We start from the raw sequence: 6,635 nt of genomic DNA, 5'->3' as shown, positions 1-6,635 counted from the left end.
CTTGCAGAGCCAGCTTAGTTTACGTTATGGTGTCTAAACCTCGGTTAGCCGCCGATAGCTGGTTGCGGTCCCGATGCCATCTTTGTGCCGCTAAACATGGCGAACTCCCTTACCTCAGCCGGGAACCGGGTGTTTTCGGTCTTCCGTCTCCCTCTGCTCTCTCTTCTCTCTCCGACTGCTCTATTCTTGTTACTAGAGGCCTCACCTCCCGCAGGACTCTGCTTTCATATCGCCAGTCATGTCTGATAGGAAAGGCGGCGCGGCGACGAGGCCTGCTGCACCGATTGAAGGCGAAACGGAGGGAGCGTCTGTCGCGTCTCACCGGACTGTTCGCGTCACAGAAGCCAGCGGCGGGTCACGTGACCCGCGGACCCAAGGACGGGGAGCGGTGCGTCGGGCTGTTTGTTGCGACGCTTTACTGTTGCCATACGATACCGGATTATGGCGTTTTTAACTGCGTTGTTTTTAAAAAGGCCGTTGGTATGGCTTTAAATCGCTTTGGTTGTCGGGGAGGAGGCGACGTATTACTGACTAGTGGGGTAATAAAACATAACGTACTTTTTTTCTTTTATCGGCGGCTTTTGATTGGATAAAACAACAACAGATGTATGTTAATCTTACAGTGCGTAGCCTATATAGAGGATTTTGAATGTGAAGAACAATGGGGGGGCAATAATTTCATTATGATTTGATGTGTTTGGCATCTACTAAATGCACGTCATGCAGATAACAGCGTAGTCGCACTTTGTTGCATTAAGTTTACTATACAGGATTCGATTTTCATGGCGGATGGCCTTTTTTCATGGTGTTAGCTGTGCCCCTGTTACAAAAAAAATAATATAGTATATATATATATATATATTATATTACAAAAGATGCAGAGTTTTAAAGCCAATAACCCTGGGCCAAATGTTCAGCTCACTTTAAAACCACTGCTGGTGTCACAAATCCTGGTGCGTGGGGGGAACAGAATATCACCACACCGTCTGCTTTGTAACCATTCCTCAGTGTTTTTCCAAACTGATTGCCTCTTCCTGCTTTATGCTCTAATTTGAAATCTTGTTTGGCTTTCCTGGGAGGAGAGGTATTGCTTCTTTCCTGCCACTGTTGCTGTTAATGAGTTATGGTTAAGAACATCATTATTTTTAAGTATCATTTGACTGTGTTCACATTGGGCTGATCTCGGACGAATAATCTGTTTCTTGGTTTCATATCTCAGAGTGACGCCAGTCGGGTGCCTCTTTAATACCCAGAAATTCATAGTGCTGGAGAATCTTTGGTATGCCTAGAGAGGAGGGAGAGAGAGAGAGGAGAGAAAAGGAAAGAGGAGAGAGAGAGAGACAGGGAGGGAAACTGTAATGAAGACGTATTAACTACGGGTAATTTGGTTGTTCTTCAGCTTGAGCTTCCCTTCGCTCTGCTAGTTGGTTTTATTTGCATTGATGTCTCCTCAGAAGTAGTTTGCTTCTTGAACAAAGGGGCTGGCGTATGTTAAGTGCTTTTGAAATCACAAGCGTTCCAGCCACGAGGGCCGGGCCTGATGAAAGGGTGTGAAATACAATGTGGAAATCGATTTCACTATCTTCTCATTTGGCCTTGCCAAAGCGGAGTTTTGTGTCAGAGCAGCAGACATGGGGGCTGCTGTGTGCATGTGCGCACATTTAACACACTTCACGCAATGAAGGACTAAGAACAGGCGGCCTGGCGTTAAGCCTGATAAATTCATGCAAATTCCAGCTATGCTATGGACAGAATACATTAAAGCTGTTTAGTCTTGATATGAAGGCTTAACAATTATGAAAAAAAGAAAGAAAGAATGCTGGCATGAAACGCTGCCACTGCACCATGAGTCTGAAGGCCACCACAGGGTAAGACTTAGCCACTTGTAAGACACAAAGGTCAAATACTTGATTTTCATTTCCTCAACAACAGACACAATCGTATTACAGTTACACTAATATGAATGCTGTCATTCAAAAAGAACGATGGGTGGAAAAAGGGGCATGTCCCAGGAAGTCGGGGTCCTTAGATGTATGCACATCATTATACTCATCGCAATCTGTCAGCGCTACACCCAGCTAGCATCATCAATTTCTTTCCATTTCCAGAAAAAAGCTGCATTTTGTTTTTCCAAATAGCTACGTTGTTGCCATGACTCGGGTCATCCATCCATTCGAACCGTCCATCCATCCCCAGAGTATGTGTCTATTGAATGTAAATGACAGCTCAATGTCTATACTGTCACAAAAGGGCCACAGAAAGTGGGGACGATGGAACAACAGTGTGAGAGCTCCTCTGTGGAGTGCTGGCAGTACCATCTGTGGGGATGGGTAAACAGGAAACACACACAATGAAATTATAAGGCTTTCTCTCTCTCCTCGCTTTTGTGATTAATGGCAGTGATATCCGTCAAGCCGTTTCACCATATTTAACACTGCTACAGCAGTTTGCAGCTGTTGTATTTTTTTCAGAGAGAGAGAGAGAGAGAGAGAGAGAGAGAGAGAGAGGGCACAAGACACAAAGTAGAGAGAGAGAAGAGCTCAGTCAAAATACAGACTCACTCCTGATCACTCTTTTTGCGCCTTAACTCAGAGCGTGAAGCATGAACACAAACACCCCATAAAACAAGGCCATTTGACACAACACCAGCCAAAACAAGTTGAACAAAAACATCACATCGCTCCAAGCTTTGCCCTGTGAAACGAGTCCTCTTATTGGTTGGGTGGGATCACTGAGACTCCAGGTCAGGCAATGAGCTAGGGGAGTCAATTAAAGGAGCCTCATCTTAATAGGGCTGTGATGTGGAGCCATAACAGCGTTATCTTGGCTCTCGCTCGAGGTGGCCAGATCTCTTTTGTGACACGAGCCAAGTAAATAAATAGCCAAATGAGGGCACACAAAAGCGCCGGCAATATCCCAGGGCACCTATTATGCAAGGGGCAGGGGAAAATTATGCCCTCAACAAATTGCTAATGATGAGCCAGTGATGTCTTGTTAAGCGACATTGTTTTCCCTCAGATCCCTTTGTGTCTGTGTCGTGTTCTCCGTTTAACGAGACACACAAAAAAGCAGCCGAGCGGCTCTGCTACATTTTCCCTTTCTTCTCTCTCTTCTCTTTTTCTTAAGTTCCCTTTCCCTTCTTCCTCCTCCTCTTCGTTTCTCCTTTGCAGTTAACTTGTGTCTTTGCCTCTGTTTTTCCATCCCCTCACATCCGCTGCCACTCAGAGGGCCTGATTTGGCGCATGAGAACATGCTAGAGTGGGCCTGCTCAGCAGGGAAGGGCCTTTTGATGCAGACCCCCCTGGGATCCATCCACTGAACCAGCAGTACGTATCACAGATGTGACAGCTTTCATCTAACAGTTAACTTTTCCTAATTAAAGTCCCAAGTCTAATTACACACCAGCCTATCTGATATTTCTGAGATGGTCATAGCAGTTCTGGGGGCAGAGCCCATCAAAGATCCAAGCAGTGGTGATTGGGAGGGTGGGTGTTTTTTGGAAGGAAATGGAGCGTTGCTTGTGCCCTGTGTGGGCTGTGGGCTCACCTGGGTGTGGGGGGTGGTGAATGCCAAATGGCAAGGCCTCATCTCATTTGCAAAGACACTGCCCCTGAATGTGGATGTGCAATTATGAATCAGAGAGAAAAAAAATGGTTAAAAGAAAAAAACATTCCATAATTAGCAAGGCAACTCCAAGCACAAGCAATGGAAATTAGTCCTGGTGCAATAAATTAGCCTGTGCATATATTACATGAGATGAACACCCTTGGGGCCTCGTATTAGCAGTTTTGGCTGTACACTCCTGTGTATTTAAATAACTCCTTCGTTACGGGCCCAATGACAGACATTTCTCTTCGAAACCTCAATTTTTTTTTTTTACAACTCATCCCCACGGAGTCAGCTGGGTGTGGTCTCTTTGTCCCCATGATACCACATGGGCTATTGCATTTGACAGCCTCAATTCTCTGCACAGCCTGTCAGCCTTCGTGGATTCGTAATCATTGGATATTTTGTGTTCTATTTTACATTGATTAGAGTTACCCATTTCTCCCTAGCTATTTTCTCTAGCTCTGATAAACAAATGTGAAATTAGAACCAGTTGAGATGAGCTGGGAGGAAATTTGCATCAAAATAATACAGTGTGCAGCTAACAAACCAAAATCAGATAGCAGCAACAAAAGCTGGCAAATTGCAAATTAAAAGGCATGATGTAAATGGTATTTTGTCATTAAGCTTCAGCAGCCATTTTGAGGGTGGGGGGTTGGTGGTGGTGGTGGTAGTGTGTGTGTGTGTGAGAGAGAGAGAGCGGGGGGTTAGCCGCTGGTTGTGATGAGTCTTATCCAGAGCGATTATTCATACTTGTCCTTCTGCTTGAATTAAAGCAAGAGTGCTGGAGCCAGTTAAAGCCAAATACTTGAATGGCTAGTGAACTCTCACCTTCACGCGCATCCATTTAGCTCACAAATGAAAGCCAAGTACAGTCAGTGGAAAGTCATAATGGGTCTTTCTTCTTGCAGAGTGTGGCCATTACATACTAATTTCTTCTGGAGGCTCTTCAGGAATTTAAACACTTGGCTGGAGCCGCTGAGTCTTGTGCTGAGACGAGCAGACCCAACAATGCCAACACACAAGGTGTTTGTGCTGGTCACACTCATGTCGACTGACCACAATTGTGCTCAATTGGAGGGCTACAGCATGTTGTTGCATTCAGATAAGGGGCAGTATGTTTTGTTCAGTGGGATGTTTTTTTTTTAATGAATTAGCTTTTTCATTCTGAGTTTTGAATCTGTGTTTATGTTGTGTTTTTTAGTCTCATTTAGACTGTCATATTAATTATTAAAAAGCAAAGTCAAAATAATGATATACATTGTGCTGTTGCATAAAAAAAATACCTGAACTAATAATAATTCTAATTTTTATAAAGTAATTTATACTTTTGAGATGTTCAAAGGAGGTGTGGACTTTTTCACTCAGGCTATAATATATAGTATAATAACTAAACATAATTTTAATTGTTTATCAATCTGAATAGTTTTAATAATAAATAGTAATACAGTATCCTTCTCTACTGTGACAATAAACAAAATCTCTAATTCACCCTAAAGTTATATCCAGTTCACATCAGAATGGTGTACAAACTGACCGTAACCTTTTGTGTATTTATAAAGTAAGTTGTCCTTGGTGAGTTGCTGTAGTCCCGGCCATCCATTACCATTATCAACCAGCCCACATTGTTGATGAGTTGTATTTTTGCGCCAGATTACCCACTGCACATCAGTAACACCCAGGAGGCAGTGATTTAATTATGCAATTAGTGTGGTGGATGATTAAATGGCTTAATTAATAGAGGAAGATTGGGAATTTGGCTAGAGTTGACAATATTTAGCTAGCTCACTAGTTTGTGTGGATCTTTCAATAATTAGTCTTTAGCTCTTTTGTTCAGTGTAATGCATTGACATTACGAGTGTGATGATGGCAAGGCAGCTATTGAAAGACTTACCCAATACCCAACAATAGTTGCATTCATTTGGCTATTATGAATTTCAAGTGACACTCTTTTAAACATGGCTTTCCACAATAATGGCTAATATTTCTGGTAGCGACTTGTTAACTAGCTAATGACTCCACTCAGTGAATCAATAAATACGATTATCTATCGTGGCGACAAACGTTAGTAGCTCCGTCTCACACACAGGCTCAGCTGTTCCTCGGAAAGAGTAGGATTTCACACTTCATGCCTGCTTTGGAGTCATTAGATTTCTGTGTTCCCAGCTTTCCTCCTGTGGTTTGAGACTGGATCTTCAGACAGGATTTTTCTCAGGTCGGGGCTTTTGTTGTATTTACTGGATTAGTTCAGCTCTGAGCTCTCTAACACAGCGTAGTGTACACTTGTCCATTTGATTGACGGCCTGCGGGGACCAAGTGAGCGAGTTATTTACTGCTCGTTTGTTTGCTCTCCCACTGAGATATACGGAAGATACCAGATTGTGAGGTAAAGTCAATGGTGAGTTACACAGGCCTTTGTCAATCACAAATAGTTGTGTCAGAGGCACAATCATTGGAGCATGTCGTCTCCTGAGTCGAGCAGCGCTTGCTGTGAGTGCATATTGTTTGCAGCACTTGACGATACAACGTGAAGCCTCACGTTCTAGTGTCAAGTTCACTGGCCCTTAGTAGTGTGACATTGTCTTCTGAGCAGAGAAAGACGACCCAGTCGACTTGGATGCTACTCAACATAATTTCCACCAGCGTATAGCAATTTCTATTTCTTCTTTGACATTGTTGCTTTTACTAAAGCTTTTTTACAGTTTTTTACTGCTGTCTGGATTGCTTCATGTTCACACATCTGAAAAGGAACATTGTACTAGAAGTCAATAGTTGTCTTTTTAATAGTTTAACCCCTGTTGCACTGCAAAAGCTGTGTGCAGTTTGAACTTTCAGCTCCTCTGGGTGAATCCTTTTCATGGATCAATTTAGCAAATGGAACATTCTATTAATTTACTGCAGTATATGGTATTGTGTCTAGTCAATCAAACTGTCACACAATTGTTAGATATTTCAATGTCTTGTCCCGAGCACGAATGCAATACAGTAGATATAATTACACTATTTTAATCACACATACTCAGCAGCCA

Source organism: Morone saxatilis, unplaced genomic scaffold, assembly GCF_004916995.1.
Source record: "Morone saxatilis isolate NCDOM2014 unplaced genomic scaffold, NCSU_SB_2.0 Contig3, whole genome shotgun sequence".
Lineage (NCBI taxonomy): Eukaryota > Metazoa > Chordata > Actinopteri > Moronidae > Morone > Morone saxatilis.
This window is presented reverse-complemented; position numbering follows the sequence as displayed.